We start from the raw sequence: 23,762 nt of genomic DNA on the forward strand, positions 1-23,762 counted from the left end.
GAAATACAGAACAGTACACAATAAAAAATAAACAATCTGAGATGGTTATGAACACAATAAAGTGGTGAATTTTTAAGGTTTTCACAAGAGTGAGCAGAGTGGGTTGTGGTTTTCTACCCAGAGTCAGATAGTCTCAAACTTGTGTAACTGGTTAAAAACGGTTGTTGAACAAAGGTAATTTTCCAATCTTTTGGTTGTTAACGTGTCAGCTTCGGAGTCTTCTCTCAGCGTCTTTTCTTTGATGGTCTGCAGAAGAAAGCTTTTGTTATAACTTTCTTTTATGCAGTGTGTGCTTCCTCTCTGGAATTACATGATATTTTAGATGAAGGTTATTCTGTGCACAGATTTGGCTTTGCTCTGGGTTAATGAAATGCTAAATTAGAGACTTCACTTACAGTATAGTACTTTCCTCAGCTCCCACTTCCTCGCCACAACTAGATTTTGGAAATGGTTTAAACGTAGAATGCTGGATGTCCTTCAGTTTTTCAAAATAATCCTTCTTATGGCACGGACTTCAGTTGCCTGGTGCTAAATCTTCCTTTCTTCGTCAGTAATTTCAATCACCTATAGTATTAAAATTAAATACTTAATACATGAAAATTTCCCAAATTATCATTGACAAGCCAAATCAATGCAGAGTTGCAGAATTTTGAAAATGTTGAGCTGTTTTTCATACAGAGCAGAGTGTAGAATTGTAGCCTGAGAGAACGTGGATGTAGGAGTGAGGATTTATAGAATTTTCAACATTTTATTAAGCTCGCAAAGGATACATGCAACCTATGGACTTGTAACATAGAATCCCAAAGGCAGAAATTAAAGTCATATGCACTGGCACCAAACAGATATTTAAACAAGCATTTACAATGCAACGGTTTCGCCTTTGCAAAAGTTAGAGCTATTGGCATTGTAAATGACAACATTTTTATTTATGTGTTGGTTTTGAAAACATAAATAAATGGCATTGTCATTTACAATGCCAATAGCTTAATCTCTCGCAAATGCCACACACACACACCCACAGAGAGCCACACCCAGAGAGCCCCCCTCAGAGCCCCCCACACACACACCCACACAGAGCCACCCACACCGAGCCCCCCCAAACACCCACACAGAGCCCCCCCACACAGAGCCCCCCCACACAGAGCCTCCCCACACACCCACATGGAGCCCCCCACACACCCACACAGAGCCCCCCACACACTGTGAGCCCCCCCACACACCCACACAGAGCCCCCCCACACACTGCGAGCCCCACACACTGCGAGGCCCCCCACACACACACTGCGAGCCCCCCACACACACACTGCGAGACCCACACACTGCGAGACCCACACACTGCTGCTGTTTACAAGGAGGGGCCGCATGTAAAGGTCAAGTTGGACACAAGCGGAAACAGTTGGAAACAGAAGAATGGTGAGATGGTTGGAAGTTGGTTCTGCTTGGGTATGGAAGGTGACACTAAAGTTACTCCTTTCCTTGTGCTGAAGATGCTTTGCACTGTGTTATGAGCTAAGATGGACCTTGAACATGAAGCAAGAAGTGTACAAGCACCTGCACTTAGCAACAAGGCCAGGGATGTGAGACTACAGGATCACGTGATACACATAGATCCAGCAATACAGAGAAGATTGTGAGCGAAAGGATGAAACCAGAAAATGAATGCTGTCAAATAAGAAAGCGCATCTGGTAATCCGCGACAGGCAACAGTTAAGTTTATCAGAAATTGAGGTTTCCTTTTTTTTACTTGTCTCTACTGCTATGATTCTGGGTAAAATGTAAGAGTTGTTTTTCTACCGCTCTGAGCTCTGTTGGGGCCGCCGATCCCCAGGTCACTGCAGGCGTCAGCTCACTGCCGCCCATCGCCTGTAGAAAGTGATTTACAAGCTGCTTGAGCCAATTAGCGTCTGCGTCTTACAACGGGGGGCTCACCAGGGCACCTCTGAAGTACAAATCGTCCGGGAGGCGGCTTAAAGGTGTCCTCCAAGTGTCTGGGCCTTCTGGACAGGCAGTGTTGTCCTGCAGCTAAATCCACATGGGAGGGACCTGTCCACCCCGAGAGCCCGGCCTGTCAATTCAGCTGCTGAGCCCAATCACAACACGGCTTAGGCGGGATTTGTTTATTACTGGCGAGGTTAAGTAATTGTCACGGGATATGGAGAGCAGACAGGACTGGTTCGGGTGGGCCAAGTGGGGTGGATTCTATAGATGCCCTTTCTGGAGATAGGTGTCGACCTACATTTCTCACTTCCTGACTTCTGAGAACTTAAAAATGTGACGTATTTGTACACCATGTGCCAGTGAATTCGATGCGTGTTCTGCACAGTTGATGGTACTTTCGGCAGCCACCCTTCAGTACGTTTTTCATGAAGCTCTACTGATTTCAGAACTAAACCTAAACGCTCTGCGTAACGGGTGACATTACCTCCAATGTACCTTATTTAAATCTTTAAACACGTGAGTGACAACTGCACGGCTGGGACAGCAACGTTACCCAGGGCGGGGTCCAATTTAGTAAAATTGTACTTTAGAAAAACAAATTGTTGGTAAACACCATCATGAAAACTATCCCCCACATGCATCAAACTCCCGTTTTGCGTTTCCAAATTTGCGATTTTTACCGAATCGCAAATATGGATTCGCAAAACGGGATGCATCACAGAAAATGCATAATTTTTGCGATGCGGTAAAAATCGCAATTTTTACCGAATCGCAAAAAATATGCGAATTCAAAATTGCGAATTCGCTATTCCCATTGATTCCTATGGGCCAAAAGGCCCATAGGAATCAATGGAAATTGCGAATTCCCAATTTTGAATTCGCATAATGTTGATGCATTCCATGGGTGCAGGGGGGGTCCAAAGGACCCCCCCTGCACCCCTGAAATGTTTTTTTAAATGGATGTTTCACACACACATGTCCTAAGGACATGTGTGTCTGTAACATGACATTGTTTGAAATGTGATTTTGACCATTTTAAACATTTTTCGCAATTTACCGCGAGGTTCAACCTCGTGGTAAATTGCACTTGCAATCTTCAAGATCGCAATTTTTTAAAGAATGATGCATTGCATTTAAGGAATCGCAAAACTGCGAATCCTTAAATGCAATCGCATTTCAGAAAATCGCAAAATTAGCGATTTCAAAGAAAAAGCAATGATGCATCCCAAAAAGCATTTTTGGAATCGCAAACGGCCGATTTTAAGGAATCGCACCGTTTGCGATTCCAAAAATGCTTGATGCATGTGGGCACAAATGTGTTTTTGAATGAAAAAACAGTTATGCATCATAAGAATGTCACCCCTGTATGTCCCTCATGTCCTTGTACATAAAGATGCTTTGGAAATTAAAGATCGTAGGTGCTACAATTTATACGAATAACTTTCTATTTTTATTTCAGAAGGAACACTTTTTTGCTTCGTGCGGACAGTGGTCACCATAGCACAGTTAAGGAGCGGAGAGTTGGTAGACGACCTTGTCGAAGAGGGCAGGGAAGGGGCAGGCCGAGGGGGTACTTTGTGGGGCCTTACATGAGGTCAACATCTTTTTCCCCTCTCTGCAGGTAGTTGTGCACCAGACAGCTAAGAAACAGTGGACTTGTTATAGAGGAATCTAAAATAAAGTTTATTTTGCATGTAACAAGGACTGGCAGTCGTGTACTAGAAGCCCACAGTGTCGTTGCGCTTTGTTCTTTGCTAGCCCATTGTCACTTGAAATAACCGATTGGGCCATGAACTCAGTATAATTCAAATACACATCCAGGCCCACTCGAGCAGGAGTTTTGTTTTCCGGCTGAGTTCCGCCCGTGGGGGGGCTCTATTACTCCTGGAACAGACTCGGTTTGCCTGTGGCCTCCATCTCTGCTACTCGCGTCCGACAGGTGAGGACGGCTCAGTGGAGTGGTGGGGCGGTGTCCAGACGCCCTAATGAGATTTGGAAGCTGCCGAGCTTCTGAGTGGGGATGAGGTCTCAGGGCGTAATGGCCTAGCGTTTATGCAGACTCCATGTGTGGGAGGATTATTTTTTTTATTTTTTTAAGGGTTGGAGATGTCAATGGAGAAGGTACGGATGGAATATTGAGGAATAAAGATTAGAAAGGGAAAGCACCAGGGCCCTAACGTTTTAGGACTACGGATGGAGTGGGCAGAGCAAAAAACAATTTGCAGTACCTGGCAGCAAAGCTCAAACTTCTTGTCTGGCGCGAGGATGCAGAGCAGTGGTTATCGATGTAAAGGGTCCGGATGCCCCAAATTTCCTGGTACACCTACCAGGAAGGGCCACTGGTGGGGCGGAGTAGCGTGGTGGCGATCCGGCGGAAGGCAGATGTAGTGACACACAAAACCTTCTTGCGGAAGGGAAATTCTAAAGGGGAGACAAATAACCTAAAACATTCGATCTATACAAAAATACCCAACGCGCAGCTTGGGTGAATGGCAGACCCTCCCAGGGGCCGTGTGGTATGCGCCAGCCCCATCCCGGCACCAGAGGCCATCAGGCCAGCGGAAGTATGCGTTTCTGAATTGCATGCTCCTCGTTTGAGAAGAGACCGATATACGAGGACTGTATACCCAGATTGATTGATTTTGTGGGGGGAGCAGGCACGGCCTGCCACCCTACCCCGCAGAGCAGCGGCCGCGCCTCTCGCCGCACCCCTCCCAGGTCTCACTACTCAGTCCCACCTACACGGCTCTCGCCCTGCACCCCGTCACTGTAGCCGGTGGCCAACATTAAGCCTGCAAAGAAAGAGCACCACACTCACCGCGGCCCGGGTTCACCAATGCTCACGAATAATCACCGAAAGCAGCCGTAGCTTTCCATCCTCGGGCAGCCTTACGGTCGTTTTCTTACTTTCGTTCAGTTCGTCACTTCCGCTTACCTGCAAGGACAGTGACATCGCGCAGCCCACCCCAGCTCGGAGTAGGGAGCGGGTCGGGTCTGCATCCTCACAGGGAGAGCGAGCAGGCTGGTGTGACGAAGGATGCCAAGACCCAAAAAAAAAAAAACCCGCCCACCGCCGTATGACGTGGGCAGAAAGCCTAAAAATTGCCGGAACGCCCACGAATCTGCTTTGACGGACAGATCTGTCTTCCAATGGCAAGCCTCCATTTATGGAGCTAGCCAATGGAAGACAGAGGCGGGACTAGGCCAACATACTGTTGACATAAGATTTCGCCTGCGTGAAACGCTGGTTGCGCAGCTTTCGACAGGCGAAACCTAAAAAGACATTGTTACATGTAATCCACTTGCACAAAAGACAAACCATACTGTCTTGAGCAATAACTTCTTAATTTTCTTGGACAGGGTGGCCGGTTCCTCAAGGATAACTTGTTGAAGGTAGGGTAATATTTTTGCTTGGATAGATAAACAGTCTATGGATTCAAATACACGCTCATAGGGTAGGACAGAAAAGAAGGTTAGGATCAGGATAACATTTAGGAACGTGTTTTTAGTTTTAATGTAAAATGTGTTCATGCTCAAGACTGATTTCTATACAATGAACAAGATCAACTGGTAGCATCCAGGGTGATCTTTGTAGATGGATGGCGATGGTTACCACCTTCAAAAGATCCTAGAATCACACTGTTATACAAGGGGAATAGAAAGGGGAGACCACTCGGTCCCCCCGAACGTATGGCTGGGTGCCCCGCCCACCCGAGGAACCTTTGTGGGCGGGGGGCGTGACCCGACCGGTATGCCCAAAGTGGCGTGGTCGGGGCACGCCCCCGCCGCCTAAGAAGGAGGTCCTATGACTCCGGGCCCGGAAGTCCGTGTATTTCCGGGCGGGAAGGAGGATGCCGCCCCGCCCCCCGCTGGAAGCTTACAAGGCGAGGAGGTCTGAGCAGGCGTCCTCTTGTTCTCGCGCTTTGGAGGCTGCACCACTCGACGCCTGTGAGCCCTCAACAAGAGCAAGTAGCGATTTTGAGCGTGGTAATCGTGTGTCTTTCTCTTTCAGTTCCTGAGAAGCGTTTTTGGAGTCCGGAGAGCTGTGGTTAAGCGGATTTGCGGAACAAAACAAGAGCGGAGATGCCGGGGAAAAAGATCGCAAAGGGCGTCGAGATGGAGCGCTTGCTACGCACACTGGTGAACAAGGTTTCATCGATGGATAGGAGGTTTGGTAAGGTGGACCAACTGGGTCGCAACTTGGCCGAGCTACAGAGAAAGGTAGAGGCACAGGCAGGGCCCTCAGGAGGGCCGAAGAAGACTCGGGGTCCTGCCCTGCCGAATGTCACACCAGGTGGCAGAGGGAAGAGCAAGAGAGGCAAGAAAGATGCCAAGGACGCTCCGCAGCCCGAGGAGGTCCCGGTAGCACCGTCCGCACCTGTGCCCGATGGGGCCCCGGTAGCACCGACTACACCTGTAGTTCCGGTGGTGGTTCCGACTGATGGGGGCCTGCCGATCCCAGTGATTGTAACCCCACTGGAGAAGGAGTAGATACCCCCTGAGTTGGCCGCGCACCTGGTGGCGGTCCTGCCATGGCTAAAAAAGGGGGCCACGGGGTCTGCGCCGGCGGTAGAACCCGCTGAGGAAGCTAGGCAAATAATTGAGCAGCTTAATCGGGCAAGGGGTGTCGGGCGGGAAATGTACTTTCTCCCCCTCTGCAGGAGACACCGCAGTGACGCCGGAGAACCAGAAGACGGCGGTTCCAGCCGGCGAAGGAGCGGTTGAACAGGGTAAGAGATCTCTCCCGATCATGGGGGATGGTGTGCTACCTTCTAGGCGGCAAAGCTTGGCGCAACATGTGCCCATGGCAACGAAGGAATTGATTTGGGGCGACAAATGTATAAACATGTTTTCTCTATTGAAGGACAACCGTGAGTTTGAATACGCTAAGAGTCAGAAAGAATGGATGCATCCCGGTGAGTGGAGAGCAAAAATGGCGGAATTCCGGGTAGAGGAATCAATAATGAATTGGGTCAGGGCTTTCTCGGTGTTCGTCGCAATTGTGGCGGAAAAATCTCCTGAATTGTTGGAGGATTTGGCATGTTATCAAAGCAGGATAACGAGTTTCCATGAAAAATACGGGGGGGGGGGGATGTATGGAGAGGTTATGATACTACATTCCGAAAGGAAAAGGAATTTAACAATACATTAACGTGGGATCGTTTGGATACCGTTGCATGGCATGCTCAGTTTACCCCGGATATCGGAGGTGCCGGGGTGGGCCATCTGGTTTTAGGCCTTAGCACCAGAAGCGGGCCCAGCCCTTTCGGACACCGTATGGGGGAGACCAGCAGGCCAGAACGGGGGGAAATGGCAACAAGCGCGGGTTGTGTTGGGGTTACAACAGAGGGTCGTGTCCTAAACCGCAAGGCACTTGCAGGTTCAGACACGCATGCGCAGCCTGTGGTAACACCTCACACCCCGAGGCGACGTGCCGATCAAAGAGCAACGGAGCGGGGACCAGAGGAGGGGCGAAGCAGGATGGACACGGCGGCCCATCGGGTTAACCAGACACCCGTGGACATCCTGGCGTTGACCCCCTGGCTGAGTAAGTACCCCGATCATGCGTCCGCAGGGACCCTGCGGGACGGTTTCTCTCATGGTTTTAGGATCCCGGTAGGCGACTTTAGGGGTGCCCCGGTATGCAAGAATCAATTGTCGGTAATGCAGAACCCGGCCGTGGCCGCTGAAAAAATTGCAAAAGAGCTTTGCCTGGGGCGGATTGCAGGGCACTTTGGGGATATACCGACTGAGGATTTTGTTTGTTCCCCTTTGGGGGTGGTGCCCAAGAAAGAGCTGGGCAAATTCTGGCCGATTCACAATTTGTCGTCCCCAAAGGGGGCATCTGTAAACGAGGCAATTGATGAGAACATTTGTAGTATGCAATATGCATCTTTTGATGACGCAGTCGTCATGTTAACACGCCTCGGACCTGGGGCATTGTTAGCAAAATCTGACATTGAATCTGCATTTTGACTATTGCCTGTACACCCTGATGATCAGCACTTGCTGGGGTTTGCGTTTCAGGGGAAGTATTATATGGATATGTGCATGCCGATGGGTTGTTCAATCTCTTGTGCTTATTTTGAAATGTTCAGCTCATTCCTGGAATGGGCATTCTCGAAGGCATCGGGACACCGGCATGTGATGCACTATCTAGACGATTTCCTATTTGTGGGCCCGGCGGGCTCTCAGGACTGTGCACGGGCATTGCAGGAATTTTGCGTGCTCATGCGTCGTTTTGGGGTCCCGTTAGCGCCAGGTAAGACGGTGGGGCCAACAACCTCCTTGGAGTTCTTGGGTATTGAGATAGACTCCGTGGAGGGTTGCTTTTGCTTGCCCGCGGAAAAAATGGCCAAATTTAGGGCTTCCTTGGTTCAATGTATTAAGAACGACAAAGTATCTTTGCACCAACTTCAGCAGACCGTGGGCCAGTTGAATTTCGCCTTGAGGGTCATCCCGATGGCCCGCCCTTTCTCACGGTCCATCGCGCAGGCCATGGTGGACCTCAAGGAAGGCCACCATCGGACAAGGCTGTCGGCCAAGGTTCGCCAGGACATGCTCATTTGGCTGGCATTCTTGGCGGACTTCAATGGCCGAGTAGTCTAGAGCAGGCCTCCGGCCACGTCGGCAGAGTTGGGTTTATGGACAGACTCTGCGGGCAGCACAGGTTTTGGCGCAATCCTGGATAACCGCTGGTCGGCACAGAAATGGCCCACGTGGTGGAGACGAGTGGGCTGACAAGCAACATTGGGTTTTTGGAACTATTCCCGATATGGGTAGCATTGTGTGCTTGGGCAGGTGAGTTTCGGGACCGATCAGTTGTATTTTGGTCCGATAACATGACTGTGGTTGAATGCATTAATCAGCAGGCGGCGCGCTGCAAATGGATACTCCGGTTGTTGAAGGAGATTGTACTGACATGCTTGAGATTAAATGTCCAATTCAGGGCGAAACATGTACCGGGTGTACTAAATACTGCGGCTGATGCACTCTCTCGTTTCAAAATGCGGCCTTCAGGGAGTGTTTACCTTCAGCGGAGCAAATGGCGGCACCATTTCCCGAGGCGCTATGGCAAATCGGCGCCCCAGACTACAGAACCTCGTGGCAGCCAGTCTAGTGCCCAGGACGAGGAAAGAGTACGAAGGGGCGTTGCGCGCTTACTGTGCCTTTTTGGGTCCAGATTGGGAGAGCAGATGGGGTCAGGAGGAGTCTTTTACCCAATTTTTGGTGGCACTTCACGAGGAAGGCCGGTCGGCGGCGACCGCTAATCGGTATAAGGCCGCCATATCATTCATGGCACAGCTCCAGGGGATCAGAGACCCCACACATTCCTTTGTAGTCAGGAAAGCGCTGCGGGGTTGGCGTCGCTTTGAGGGGCGCAAGCTTGATAACAGGCATCCGATTGGATTTGAAAGATTGTCGGTCTTATTGGTTAAGTTGAGGGAGACATGTACCTCGCCTAACGAGGTGATCTTGTTCAGGGCTGCATTTACACTAGCATTCTATGGGGTGCTGCGAATAAGCGAGCTCGTGGCTGCCAATAAGAAAGATGTAAATGGGGGCTTGCGCAGGGATCACATTCAAGTGAAGGGGGATACAGTGTTGATCACGATGGCCAGGTCGAAGACAGATCAGGAGGCAAGGGGGAGCAGCATAGTATTACAACGTGCTCCGGGTGGTCACTGTTGTCCAGTGAAGCACGTCGAGGCTTACTTGAAGCAGAGAGAGGCGACGTGGGGGGTGGGGTGGGCCTTGCTACGACATGCGGACGGCTCCCGCTAACGAAATTCCAGTTTCAGAAAGTGCTGACAATCACGATTGCAGCGGCGGGGTTGAACCCGGGTGATTTTGGAACGCATTCGTTCAGAATAGGGGCCGCTACACAGGCAACGGCCAGGGGTATGCAGGCAGACAATGTGAAACAGTTGGGGAGATGGTCATCGGACTGTTTCAAGTGTTATGTGCGATTGCATATGTTATGATTGTGTTAGAAACACACTCACGCTGCATGTCTTTTTGTTTGGATTACAGTTTCACGAGCCTGTGACGCGGGGCGGAAATTGGGGTCGACCCAGGATCAGCGAACAAGCACTTCGTGGGCTACAATGAGAAGTCGATCGGTATGGGTCGTGGGCCACTCATACGTGAGGCGTGTTGGAGAGATATTCAGGGCAGGTGATGCGATTCACACACCTGATAATTTATGGTATAACATATCTTTCCATGGGAAAGGAGGTCTGGGTATCAACCAGTTGCAAGATTTTGTCGAAGATCTGTTAGGGCGGCACAGGTCACCGCCATCCATTGTGGTAATACATGTAGGGGGCAATGATTTGGTAAAATTGGGTAGGCGGGCATTGATAGAGCGCATCCTACACACAGTTAGTTGGCTGGCGAAAACACTCCCGGGTTCAACGATAGCATGGTCACACATAGTCCCCAGGAAGGTATGGAGGGGGGGTTTGTCAATTACAGCATTGAATAACTCAGTTAGGAGGGTCAACAACAAGATGGATAAACTGTTTCGGTCTAAACACCTCCAGGTCTGGGCGGCTCACCTGGAGGCTCCATGCTCCTCTCCTGATTTACCTGCAAACTTCGCAAGGACTGTAATCTAACGTAATGGCATTGAATGGCATTGAATGGAACCGAAATGGAATAGAATTGAATTGAATCGAATTGGGCACTTAATGGTCGCGGCTAGAGCACATAAGCGCTAAACAATTTTTCAACCTTCAAACCTTCAATCTTTTAAACACAAACCTGCGCTGGTGGTTCTCCTTTCTCATAGCACGCTGATGTTCCGGTTCCCTGACCCGGCCTGGCTGCTCCGGCGGTTGCTCAGTGACTTGCTCAGCAGCTCCGGGATAGGTTGGATTGGTCTCAGTCTTAGCCAGCGAGTGACTGCCGGCGGTTCAAGGGAATGTCTCCCAAGAACCCGAATCCGTCGCGTTCGACGAGGAACAGCAAGCAGGCGGCAGCGGCTCCCTCCGCTACTGCCGCCCCAGGAATCAGTGCAGCAGCAGCGGCAGCAGCGGCAGCGCCACCTCCACCCATTGCGGAGGCTGTGACCGAGGGCGCCTCACCAGAAGACAGCAGGGGTCCCGCTTTGCTCGGCGGAAAGAAAGCTGCAGCTGCCGCATCACTTGCAGAGCCAGAGCCGGCTGTCACCACTAAGAAGCAGAATCCGGTGGAAGATTTGGCCAAAGACAAACAGGTACTGAGATCGCTTACCCCGCTAGTAGGGACACAAACTAAAGGCTCTAAGGGCTCTAAGGACTCTACTCCTAAAACAGCTAAAACGGGGCCTAAATTGACTGTCAAAACGGGGGGGCCTGCTGGAGAAACAGTTTCACACCCTCTAATAAAAGCTGTTATAAACCCCAACGCAACTCAGGAGGGGGGCCAAGTAGCAATGCCTGACACTAACGCTGATATCGATTCTGAAGGACCCTTTATTAATTCCTCGGTTGTACAGCCATCTATAATGGGGGTCAGCAATGGTGACAGTATTGGTGACACTGAACAGCCGCTACTCAAGGGAGGTGACCCTGCCATTCTAGCTCCCGCGCCACAGCCCGATCCCATAAGTGCCACTCAGTCAGCACCCTGTGATCCGCGGCCAACCAGTATGGAAGGACCTAACTCCGGCTGTGTGGGAATACCATCAGAAGCCCACAGGGAGGAAGATGAATGCGGGGCTCAAAATGAGCATACAGTGCCTACAGTGGATATTGAGTTGGACTCTTATGAGGACTATGAGGTAGAGACTGAGACTGAGGATGACTTTATTGATAACAGGGCTAACCCTCTTGTGGGGGGGTTTATCTCTAAGATTAAGGCTAAGGGCAAACAAAAAGCAAGGAGAGGTAGCTTGGCTGGTGCTATCTCCAAATGGTCAAAACCTAGTAATAACCAAGCTTTAAGGAAGAACTTGCCGGAAAAAAGCCCACTTAGAAAATGGATTGAAGCGAAGGGCTTGGTCAAAACCATGGCGCTAAGGCTCTCAGGAGCAAGCTCCACAGACTCTATACCTGTACTGGTCACTCCGGACAAAAGCATCTTAATCGACCCTGTTAATCTGCCTCCTGAGGACTTGACAGAGGAAGAACAGCCTCAGGTGCAGGGGAATCTGCCTGTTTCACCTGATGTTCTGGAACCAGCACTGTCCCACGCAAGCGACGCTTTGCATTCTAACATCAATTTAGCTGCCCAAACAACAGGCAATACCAGCTTCCCCTTTCCACTGGGATCAACCTCCGGTCTTGCTCTAGCCTCTTCTTCACCTGTTATGGTTAAAAACAGGGGCAACCCATCAGATGAGGGATCATTGAGACAAGACTCAAGTCCGGAAACAGTCAACTCTTCCCCTCTGGATCCAGAACTAGTGCTTGACACGTGGCTATAAAAAGTGCCCCCCTTTCTAGACGGCAGGCTATAACTGTTCTTCCTGTCTCGTGGCCCCTCTACAGCTGATCGCTTTCCCACTCGTGTGGGTACATCAGCTACCTTGGTCTGTGATGTAATGTCCGTGAGAGCAGCAGTCACTGGTGTGTGTGTAATGTGACTAATGGAGGTTGTATGCAGGGGCAAAGACCGGGTGTTATTTGACACGTCTCTGTTCAGTGTGATCTGGAGCACTGGGCTGCACTGTTGCTGGCTGTATGCTGCTGGGCATCTTGAGAGGGGAGAGGGTTGTGTGGGAATGCAGGCAGCAGACTGGGCTGTGAGCCGGGAGGGTACTCAAAACATGAGCACTGTGGGTGAATATATGTTCACTTCTGACACATAGAAGCAGGTGTCTGGTGCAGTGCGGCCCTCTTAAACTCAGGTTGGACATCCTGCGCTATGGAGCCAGCGCTTCTAATAGCACCATTTAGGTGTTTCTAGTCACACCCTACATCATTCAGCCTTCCATTCAAACCATGGCTTCTGCTTACTCAACACTACAAACACTCCCCCACCCCATACAATCCCCAAAATCCTACAGAGCGTGGCCCCCACCCTGCACTCGCTCCAACTCAATGGCACCGCCTCCCATTCAATCCATCCCTACTTTCCACGCCAGGTCTTCACCTTGTTCTTTGTTGTGTCTATTTTTCTGTCCTCCTACTTCAAGCACTCACTTTAAAAAACAAGCATTTGCAATGCAATTGGTCTCGCATTTACTTGAGTTTAAGCTATTGGCATTGTAAATGACAATGCCTTTTATTTATGTTTTGGTTTTTAAAACAGATAAATAAAAGGTATTGTCATTTACAATGCCAATAGCTTAAACTAGCGTAAATGCGAGACCAATTGCATTGCAAATGCTTGTTCTCTTCTGCTCACACAAAACATCAATCCTCATCGTGATGGCTAGGGATAGCTTTTGCGCTGGTGTGGCACAATTGGGTTGCAGCTGAAGGCAGTGTGAGTTTTTCCTGTGGGGCAGTATGGTGTCCAGTGGGGGAGAGGATGTGGCACTCTGCCGATGACAGAAACTGCAAGGCTCTGAGTTAAATGGCTTGTGATAGCACTTTTAAGCATATTTGGAACATTTTGCAAATGGCAAAGTTTTCAGATGAATGTATAGTATTGATCAATAACAACTGAGCGCATGTGTGCATTGTCAATTTAAATAAACGTGGAAAAATACTAGCTGTAGCGTCATCTTTTGCTTGTGTCAAAAATAAAAGTGGATAAATACGGAAAAAATGCCCCAAAAATAAATATGGATAAATACAGGCGGAAATGGCAAAAAAATAAATACCATAAAACCGGGAGCCCTAATTATAAACTGACTCGGTGTCTTTTAAAAAGAAACCTCTGTAAAGCATGTCAGTCGACAGGCTCATCAAATTAATAACCTGAAATTTAGATGTAAGAGTTGCCGCCTTCAATTGCAAGGAAAGATCAAACTGGTAGATTGTAAACAGTACAAAGTCCTCTGTTACCTAGGAATAATGTGCTCTACAAAGTACGCAGGTGTCTGCTGTGCCACCAGGGATGGTGTCAGCCTGACAGTCTATCTAAGTTGAAGGGACATCACCTGCAGGCTGAATTACTTAATGGAGAAGCTGTGTACCTGTCCTGAAGAGCCTAGACGTCTGCCTAGAAGCCTGCCTGTCTGGTAAGAAAGGGAAGGGAGTTTGACTATCCAGCAGGAGGACAAGGCTGTCCTGGAAGAAGCAAGGTCCGACACATCCTCGTTATCTGTAGGGCAGGCAGGAAAGACATCCAGCAGGACCAGCTAGTCTGGGGGACCCCCTCCTCCCCCGCCAAGACTCTCCCAACAGTTCAAGGCAGAAAATAAAACTCCACGGCAACGTGATTGTTGAGGCCCAGTGGGACGATTGTGTGCTGCCAACTGCCCGTTCAAGGTTGCATTTGCCAAATTCCTAACACATCAGGGTCTGAATCTACTGGCTTCCTGGAGAGCCTGTGTTGGGCTTTTAGCAGCTGAATTTCTGGCTACTCTGTGTCAGAGGCCCATGAGGGACTACAACTACTCCAGTGTCGAACACCCTGTCTGACCTTACGCCTGTGGTCCAGCCGGCCACAGTGTGGGCTTAATTGCTGACGGTCGGGCCTCCAGAGGGGCTGCACTTATTTATATATTTATTAATGCCATTTGTAGAGCGCGAACAATTACCCTTGGGCGTCTCGGCGCTAAGCATGCAAAATGTCTCACCATGATCAGGAGATACGGAGATGTGGATTACTGATTGAATAACCATGTTTTCAGTTTTTTTCTGAACTGAAGAAGTGTGGGACTTGTTTTTATATGGTTAGGTAAAGTGTTCCAAAGTCTGGGGGCCGCAATTAGGAAGCGGCGATCGCCCCAAGAGACTGTTCGGCTTCGTTGAACCACTAGTTGATTACGAGAAGTGGATCTGAGAGTTCTGGATGGGTTGTAGGGAATCAGTTGATTTTTGAGAAATCGAGGTCCTTGATCCTGTAGAGATTTATATACTGTACACAGAGATTTAAATTTTACCCTGTTGTGGATGGACAGCCAGTGGTAGCTTTTGAGCGTGTCCGGAATAGGTGCAAACTTAGGTTTTTTTGACAGAACGCGAGCGGCAGCATTCTGCACGGTCTGTAGTTTTTTGGTAACTCTGCACGGAGCATTGAGCAGTAGACCGTTGCAGTAGTCTAGCGATGTGAGCACTAGAGAGGTGACTAATGTTTTTGCTGCTGAATCTGGTAAATAAGGTGTGATTTTTCTTACCATTCTAAGCTTGAAATGGGCGTTAGCTGCCACCTTGTTTGCATGGGCCATAAAGTTGAGCTGGTCGTCGAAAGTAACACCTAGGTTTCTAACTTTGACCGTGGGGCTGGGAGGTGTGCCTAAGGCCGATGGCCACCAGGTTGCCGACCAGGCTGGGGAGAGATTACCAAAGATGACCACCTCCGTTTTATCGGAGTTAAGCTTTAGGCAATTCTTTGCCATCCACTCGCCGATAGCAATCATCCCACTTTGGAATCTCTCTGCCACCCTCTGTCCATCGCCCTTTATAGCCAGCACCAGCTGAGTGTCATCAGCGTATGAGGTTAGGCCCATCCCGTGTGCGTTGATGACACTAGCAAGGTCCGACACATATATATTAAATAGTGTCGGACTTAGGGATGAGCCTTGGGGTACCCCACACGGTAGCGACAGATCAGCCGACTGGAAGGGGCCCACTGTGACCGCCTGAGTTCTGTTGGCCAGAAAGGAAGCAAGTAAGTCCCTAGCCGTGAGCGTAATGCCCATCCTCTCGACACGGTCAACAGGCCAGGTGTGACTGCTATCTTGGGACTGCTGATCTTCAGGCAAAGGCAAAGAAAAGACAGAGTGAGTGCCCTACTGTATGCAACCTTACATCCAGGACAAAAGCGCTCCACAAAAGCCTGCTGGTGGGTCACTGCTCTCTCGAGTGTTCGGGCGTGCCATTCAAGTGCCGGGAAACAGGAAAGAAACCCAGACTAGACTGACTCATCCAGTGGAAGGATAAGACGCTTACGACAGAGCATATACGCATTGGGGTGACTGGAGTGACAGAACTGCACCTATACTATATTCATGATACTCCTAAATGCCCCTAGAGGGGAAGAGGGTATCACAACTGGACGCACCTGTCTGCTGCACATGGTAGTCTGGCATGCCTGCACTATCTTTTCACCCGGACTGTCCATGAAGATGATTTTAGGGCCGCTACGCACATAGCAGGGGGAATCTCAGACCATTCGCTGGTGGAGGTGCAACTCGATGGTCCGGTTGTGGACTTCATCCTACCCCCAAGGATTGATCCGTGATATTTAAAAGACAAGACGTTCAAAGCTTGTATGAGAGATAGTGGTACAAAAGGGGGTGGTGATGGACGGAGCATCTGAACCAATCAAACACTCACACCCAGTCCACAGATCTGGGTTTAATCCATCACCATTCTTTAGCCCACTCTGCCACCCCAGTTCAAACATGGCCATATGCAAATCAGTCTGCCCCTGTGCCTCATGGGAACAGTCCAGCCCGAACTGCCAAGCCATGCCTTCCCTGGACCGGAAACAAACTTCCGGGGACCGGTTTCTCGCATTTCAGCCGTCTTCGGCCCGGCTTGCTTGAATCCAGTGGCAAAGTGAGCAAGGGACTCACATCTGAGCATACCCTGCCACACTTTATGTATGAGAGATAGAGCAGAATTCTATTTTAGGGAGAATGGGCGGCCTGTTGAATCAGCTTGCGTGCTATAGGGTGAATTCAAAGCAGTGATTTGAGGCCAGACACAAGCCTTGATTGGGAGAATGTCGAAGGAACGTAAATTGAAGTGCGAGGCTCAGGACAAGGAATGTGCTTTCCTGGAGGTTCGCTTGGTAAGTGGGGAATCAGTTTCTCTCCCATTACACCATCAACTGAAGCAGCACACATTAAGAGCACTAATGGAAAATAGTGTGCACTCATGCGCTTGTTACCCAGCATTGTCTCTATGATGTCGGTGAGAAAGCCAATGAGTTGCTTACATGGTTAGAGAGACAAGACAAAGGACGGAACTGGATCCTTGAGGACACAGACAACAAGGGGACGGAAATACTGGGAGAGACTTCCTGAAAGACCTGACCCTGCAATGCTAACAAATAAGGCCCTAGACGCACTAGACCAAGACCTGACAGGCTAAATAAATAAGCAACGGGACCTGATGAGCTCCCGTTAGAATTAAATAAAATCATGATGGATAAAATCAGGGAGTACCTCCAGAGTATGTTTCAGACTGCCTGAAAATAAAGATGTCTCCCGGAGGACCAAAGAACGTCTGAGGTGGCGGTCATCCCAAAAAGGACGAACCAGCAACTGAGTGTGGGTCTTAAAGACTTATCTCCCCGCTTAATATTGAGACTAAGGTACTTGCGAACGCCCTGGCGATCTGCCTGCGGACAGTAATTGCAACAGTGGTACATCCTGATCAATCGGGCTTTATACCACACCAGGGAACGCGCTTAAATCTCCGACACCTTAATGGAGTACCATATGCAATAGGGGATTCCTTTGCTGAACCAGTGGTGCTGCTGTTAAGCTCTTGTTTGTATTTGTATTTATATTTGTATTGGTTATTTGTAGAGCGCAGCTATTGCTCCGGAAGGAGCATCCTGGCGCTAATAAGACAAAGTGCATACAATTACAGGTACAGAGTTAAATGGTTGTCATTACATACTCATCTGGAAGATTGAAGATCCAGGTTTTCAGAAGCTTCCTAAACTGGTTTTCCTGAGTCAGCAGTCTAAGGTGTTTGGGCATTGCATTCCAGGCCTTGGATGATAGGAAGGTTAGGGTCTTACCCCCCTTGGTTTTATAGTTGAATTTGGCCTATTTAATTAGATTTTCTCCTGCGGATCGTAATGTCCTAGTAGGATTGTAATGGGGGAAACGAATAATGAGATACTTCGGGCCGGCGCCATTGAATGCTCGAAAGGCGACAATCAAGATTGTAAATAAAATCCTCTTGTGAAGAGGCAGCCAATGTAAAGTCTTTAAGGCAGCTGACGCTGAGGATTTCCTTGGCAGTTTAAGAACAAGTCTGGCCGCTGCGTGTTGTACGCTCTGGAGTTTTTTTAGTGTGGTTTTCTTAACGCCGGCCATCAAGCCATTGCAGTAATCCAAACGTGCGAGGATTAGAGCCACAGTGACAGCTTTTCGTGAGTCGATGGGCAGGAAGTCGAAAAATTTCTTTAAGGATTTGATACTACTAAAGAAGCTTCCTGCAACATTCCTCACATGTTGGTCAAATGAAAGCTCGGTGTCAAATAAGACCCCTAGATTTCTTGCTGATACCACAGTTTGTGGGGGAGCAGGAGAGTCTTCAGGCCACCATTTGCTGGGACAAAAATGCTGGGACTTTCCCATAGGAAGAATCTCTGTTTTATTTACATTGCATTTAAGATGGTTTTTATCCATCCAGAGAAACACATCCTTCAAACAGTTCTTGAGGTTTTGTTCAGCATTGGTAGAACTCTTCTCAAGAGGTACAATGAGCTGAGTATCATCGGCATACGATGTTACAAGTATGCCGTATGATTCAATGAGGGAGATAAGAGGAACCATGTAAATATTGAACAGGAGTGGGCTCAGAATAGAGCCCTGAGGGACTCCTGACAATACCTTTTTTTCCTTAGAAAGGAAAGGACCTAATGCAATTGTTTGTGATCTCTCCGTCAGAAATAAGATGATCCATGTCAATACTACCCCCGAGATTCCAATATCTCTAAGTCTCCCTATCAATATTGTATGGGAGATGGTGTCGAACGCCGCTGTGAGGTCTAATAAAATTAGAACAGCGTTCTTTCCTTGGTCCTGCAAGATTTTATGGAGTCAGTGAGTTCAATCAGGGCTGTTTCTGTGGAATGGTTCGGCCTAAAACCCGATTGTTGAGGATGCAGGATACTGTTGGTCTCTACGTATCTTTTTAGTTCTTTGTATACCATCTGTTCTGTAATCTTGCTCAGAACTGGGAGAAGTGAAATTGGGCGTAGATTGGCCAACTCTGTGGGGGATTTATTGGGTTTTTTCATCAGGGGTTTTACGACTGCTTGTTTCCATTGGCATGGGACTATACCTGTATTAAGAGAGGTATTTACAATCTTGTTTATCAAAGGATTGACCACTTCGATTGCCTGATGAAGAATTCGTGGGGGGCACGAATTGGAAGGGGCACCTGATTTGCAAGCAAGAATTACTTCCCTGGTTTGGGTTAGTGACACTGGTGTAAAGATGCTAAGACTACCAGCTGCATTTTCTCCCAGGAGAGACGGGATTGAGGGCTGATAGACTTGAAGAACTGGAAAATCCTTTTGTATAAGGTCAATCTTTTCCACAAAGAAATCTGCAATTTGATTGCAAAGTTCTAAGGAGGGTGGAATTTCCGGCTGTAGGGTTTTTGGATGCGTAAAGGTCTTTACGATGGAAAATAATGTTTTTTGTTTTTGTTTTGCTTCCTTTATGGCGTTAGTGTAATACTCCTTCTTAGCGATTTTAATAGAGGCTAGATATATTTTCCTCTGTTGGACATAAAGGATTCTGTGGGCAGGATCGTAGGTTTTACGCCAATTGCGTTCACCTTTCTTACATAATAGGTGGAGCGCTGCCAGTTCTGGTGTAAACCAGGGGGCATTCCTCTTTCCTCTTTTTTCCATTCTATGGGGATGTTTCGGTGAACGCGTTTTGTAATCTCTTGCTGCATCCAGCTGTGAAAGTGTATTGAATCTTGTTCAGCATTGCCGGACAAGTTGGGAGTCTGAGTTTGTATTATGGGTTGAAGTTTAAAACTGTCTTCGACCTTGGTCCAGTTTATATTATTTTCTGACTGTTAACTCAATTTCAATGAGTTTGGGAGGCGTGACGTTCTGATGCTAAAGGGAATCAGACTATGATCTGTCCAAATTTGTGGGATGGGTGTGTGGATGTTCAGAAGGGGAAAATTCGTGCATATCCCGTCCAGGATATGGCCTGCTTGATGTGTCTGTTTCGTTACCTTTTGTTGTAAATTGAAAATCTCCAGGGTTTGGTGGCAATTAAGCACCTGAGTGTCTAGTTTAGATTCCAAATGTAAATTGAAATCTCCCAGAAGTGTGAAATGAGGGTAACGGAGAAGGAGCTGACCTAGGGAATCGCTCAGTGATTCTAAAAACTTAGTTGTAGTACCTGGGGGGCGGTAAATTAGCCCTCCTGAAAAGGAGGGGGTGTCATTTAGCTTGATGGAGAAACCAAGCCCCTCTGTACCTTTCAGAGGTTCTAAATTGAAAGCGTGACGTTAGCCATGTCTCAGTTATGAGAAGGCAATCCAGGTCCTGCTCAAGAATAAGGTCATTAATGTCCTGACTATGGCCACACATGGAACGGGCATTTATCAGCCCACCTTTAAAATTTAAAGTGTCTGCAGAAGTGGTGGTGAGCGGAGCTGTAGTCTCAACTGGGGGCTCGAGGGAGGTCCATTTGCAGTGTTTACAAGAAAAAGGTCCCTCAATCTTACTCATATCCATGTTACAAGCACAAATATTTGTATTATTGAGAGTACGAAGGTCGCTTGCCTGATACAGAAGAGAGGGGTGTGAAGGACCAGAGTGTCCTGCGCCTGTCGCGTCCTTGGCGTGGATGGGCGCAGACGGGCTGCCTATGGCGCGCCTTCGGCGCGCCGCCGTCGCGCCCGCTGCGCCCGCCCGCTGCGCGGACGGGAGGTGTTGTCCTTCATATAGTGGTGGAGGAGGGTGGGAGGCGTCGCAAGACTGGAGCGCTGCTCTTCGTTCTCCCCAAGATGGCGTCCGTCCCTGAGTTCGATCGCATCTGCTGTAAATCGCTGTGCGAGGACCAGGGATCGAGTTGGTGCAAGAGCGCGGGTGAGTGCAATGTTTTAAAAGGAAATTAAATCTTCCAGCAGAACACACAATAATAAAAACAATTTAGTCCGTTTTTAAAAAGTGCTAGCCTAACCCCCGGCTTTCCGCCTCAGGGGATAATTTAAATGCACAGTGAAATGTTGTGCGCAGAGTAAGAGGCCACTTTTATACCTGGGAGGGCGGGAGGCATCGCAAGACTGGAGCACTGCCCTTCGTTCTCCCCAAGATGGCGTCCGTCCCTGAGTTCGATCGCATCAGCTGTAAATCGCTGTGCGAGGACCAGGGATCGAGTTGGTGCAAGAGCGCGGGTGAGTGCAATGTTTTAAAAGGAAATTAAATCTTCCAGCAGAACACACAATAATAAAAACAATTTAGTCTGTTTTTAAAAAGTGCTAGCCTAACCCCCGGCTTTCCGCCTCAGGGGATAATTTAAATGCACAGTGAAATGGCCCCTCTAGCGCGCATGCGCCTCAATAATACTGTCTACCGAGTCTTTGCCGTCCGACAGGGATGTTCCTTGTCTCCTATGCTCTTCACACATGTTTTGGTTCACCAGGACCTCTCATATGGGATATTCCTGTTGATCAGGATATAATATCAACTGGAAGACGTCCTTAATATTCCTGCTGGTGGCAGGGACCCTGCTGCTGCACTCTAGGTGCACAGTTAGGGTGGCACTACATGGCTTTAAATATTTGGTTGTGTTCATTACAAGAGAGCACAGGCAGGAACATACTCCCGAAATTAAACCGTCTTCGCTGGGATGCCCCACACTTGCGGACGCTCCCGCTCTCCTTACTGGGCCGGGTGGCCCTATTTAAAGTGATGACCCTCCAGGGTCTCCTGTACATTGTGCAAAAAATGTCCTTTAAGATCCCACCAGACATTTTTTTTCAAAAGTTAGTGTGAGAACTTCGGCTCCTGTTGTGGGATGGCGGCGCGTCATGCTGAGTAAGTTGCAGAGGGGTTTATTAAGGTGGACCGGCGGTCCGGAGCATTCGCAAGTATTACTGGGCCTCGCAGCTGGTGGCAGTCAACAACTGGGATTTTGCGGACTGTGAGGATCCTGCTTACCGGGTAGATAGATTGGCCATGGGCAAGAGAGGTTACCCCACCCAGGTGCTGTATCAAAGAAAGTATGAGTGCACCATACCTACTCATACCCAAACAGTGGTAAGGGTGTGGAGAGAGGCTACCAAGTATTTAGGCCGAGAAGGTAAGCTGACTGAAATTACTCCACTGTATGATGGTGATCTCATAAGTGCAGTGGGAGGATTGCAGGGCTTCACAAAATGGGGATTGATTAGCTTAGAACGGCCGGGTGATGTGTGGAGGGGACAGGCGCTTGTGTCCATCACGATCCTACAACAAAAGTATAAATTAGGTGACTAAAAACAGTTCTGGCATTTGCAGGTGGCCACGCTCTGCAAAGTCACATCCGGGAAGGGGGGCAGTTGCCTGATGCATCCCCACTGGAGGACCAGCTACTAATTGATCTCCTGACCGAAAAAGCAATCTCAACCATCTATAGGAAGTTGATAGAATTCTCTGGATGCCTTGGGGACGCGGAGAGCTGTGCGGGAGAGGGATCTAGGCACGCTTGGTGATGGCAATTGGGTTGAGGCCATTCAGGGTGTCAGGGAGTTGGCAATTAGAACCCATTTTTGTCTAATTTAACTACAGATACTGATACTGCCAAATCAATGAGCCTGTTTACATTAAAGGGCAGCTTGAACTCAGAGCTCAACAACAGACTCGATTGAATAAATGACTAGCACACTGCTTATCTTGCCAAGACACAGGTACTTTGTAAATCTCTTTTTATTGAACAAGTGCTCAATCGATGGTGTTGACACCGAAAATACGGTGCACGTTAGTGAGAGTGATTAGATCAAAAACACAAAGTCTGCAAATATAGAGTGAGTAACATAGCTTGGCTTGTCCTGACATTCCCTGGCCAAATCCCACTACATAAAACTAGATTGCCCTTTATCGAAGGCAGGTAGTCCTCCCAAGGTTCTGGAGGTCGCTGGGCTGCAAGACGACTTGCCTTTTGGTTCTGGCTCATCCAGGGATGTAGATGTAGATTGTTACCCTTTAGCTTCGTGTATTCTTAAACTTCATTCATCTACTAGAACTTAGTCCATTACATTCTAAATTGTGTTCGCAGGTTAGAGCACAACGTGCTTGGTCAATTCAGAAGTATTTTTATCTGCAGACATGTTCTCTTGATCAGATCTGGGACCGCTAGTATATAGTCCATCATGTGTAATTTATTGTAAATAAAGTACAGATTGCAAGTATGTATAGTAGAACTCAGTGAGATGTAAATATAACGTGTAAATGATTGTACAGTAATGTAAAACACATGTGAAACCTGGTACTAGAACAAAGTTGATCTAACAGGCAATGACCTAACGGTGTAAGAGAAGCCCCTTTTGTTAGAATTATCAAAGTATATACATAGAGTTGATGTAAATAGTAGAATGAGTTAGACGTTGTCATTTAAGATCTAATCTGTAACAAGCATTGGAAATGCAATAGGGCTCGCATTAGAAAAGTTTGAGCTATTGGTGTTATAACTGATTTTTTTTATTTATGTGTTTTTTTAAAATAGCTAAATTAATAGCTTTGTCATTTACAATGCCAATAGTTATAACTTTCGCAAATGTGACACCTATAGCATTTGTAATGCAACATGTTTTGTATTTACGTGACTTAGATGTATTCATATTACAAATAACAATGGCTTTTAATTTTTTTAAATAATTAATACTTAAATAATTTATTTAAATTGTAATGGCAATAGCTTAAACTTTTGTAAATAACATTTGTGAAGATTATGTTCAGTGTTTTTTATTGTGACGAAAATCCAAGAACAGAAGTGAAATATTAACATCTTTTTGTGATTTGTAATAAAGCGTGAAAGCTTGAAAATAGCTTGAAACATTGAAAGAACATATTTGAACCAGTGA

The sequence above is a fragment of the Lissotriton vulgaris genome, unplaced genomic scaffold, assembly GCF_964263255.1.
Source record: "Lissotriton vulgaris unplaced genomic scaffold, aLisVul1.2 SCAFFOLD_4468, whole genome shotgun sequence".
NCBI classification, from domain to species: domain Eukaryota; kingdom Metazoa; phylum Chordata; class Amphibia; order Caudata; family Salamandridae; genus Lissotriton; species Lissotriton vulgaris.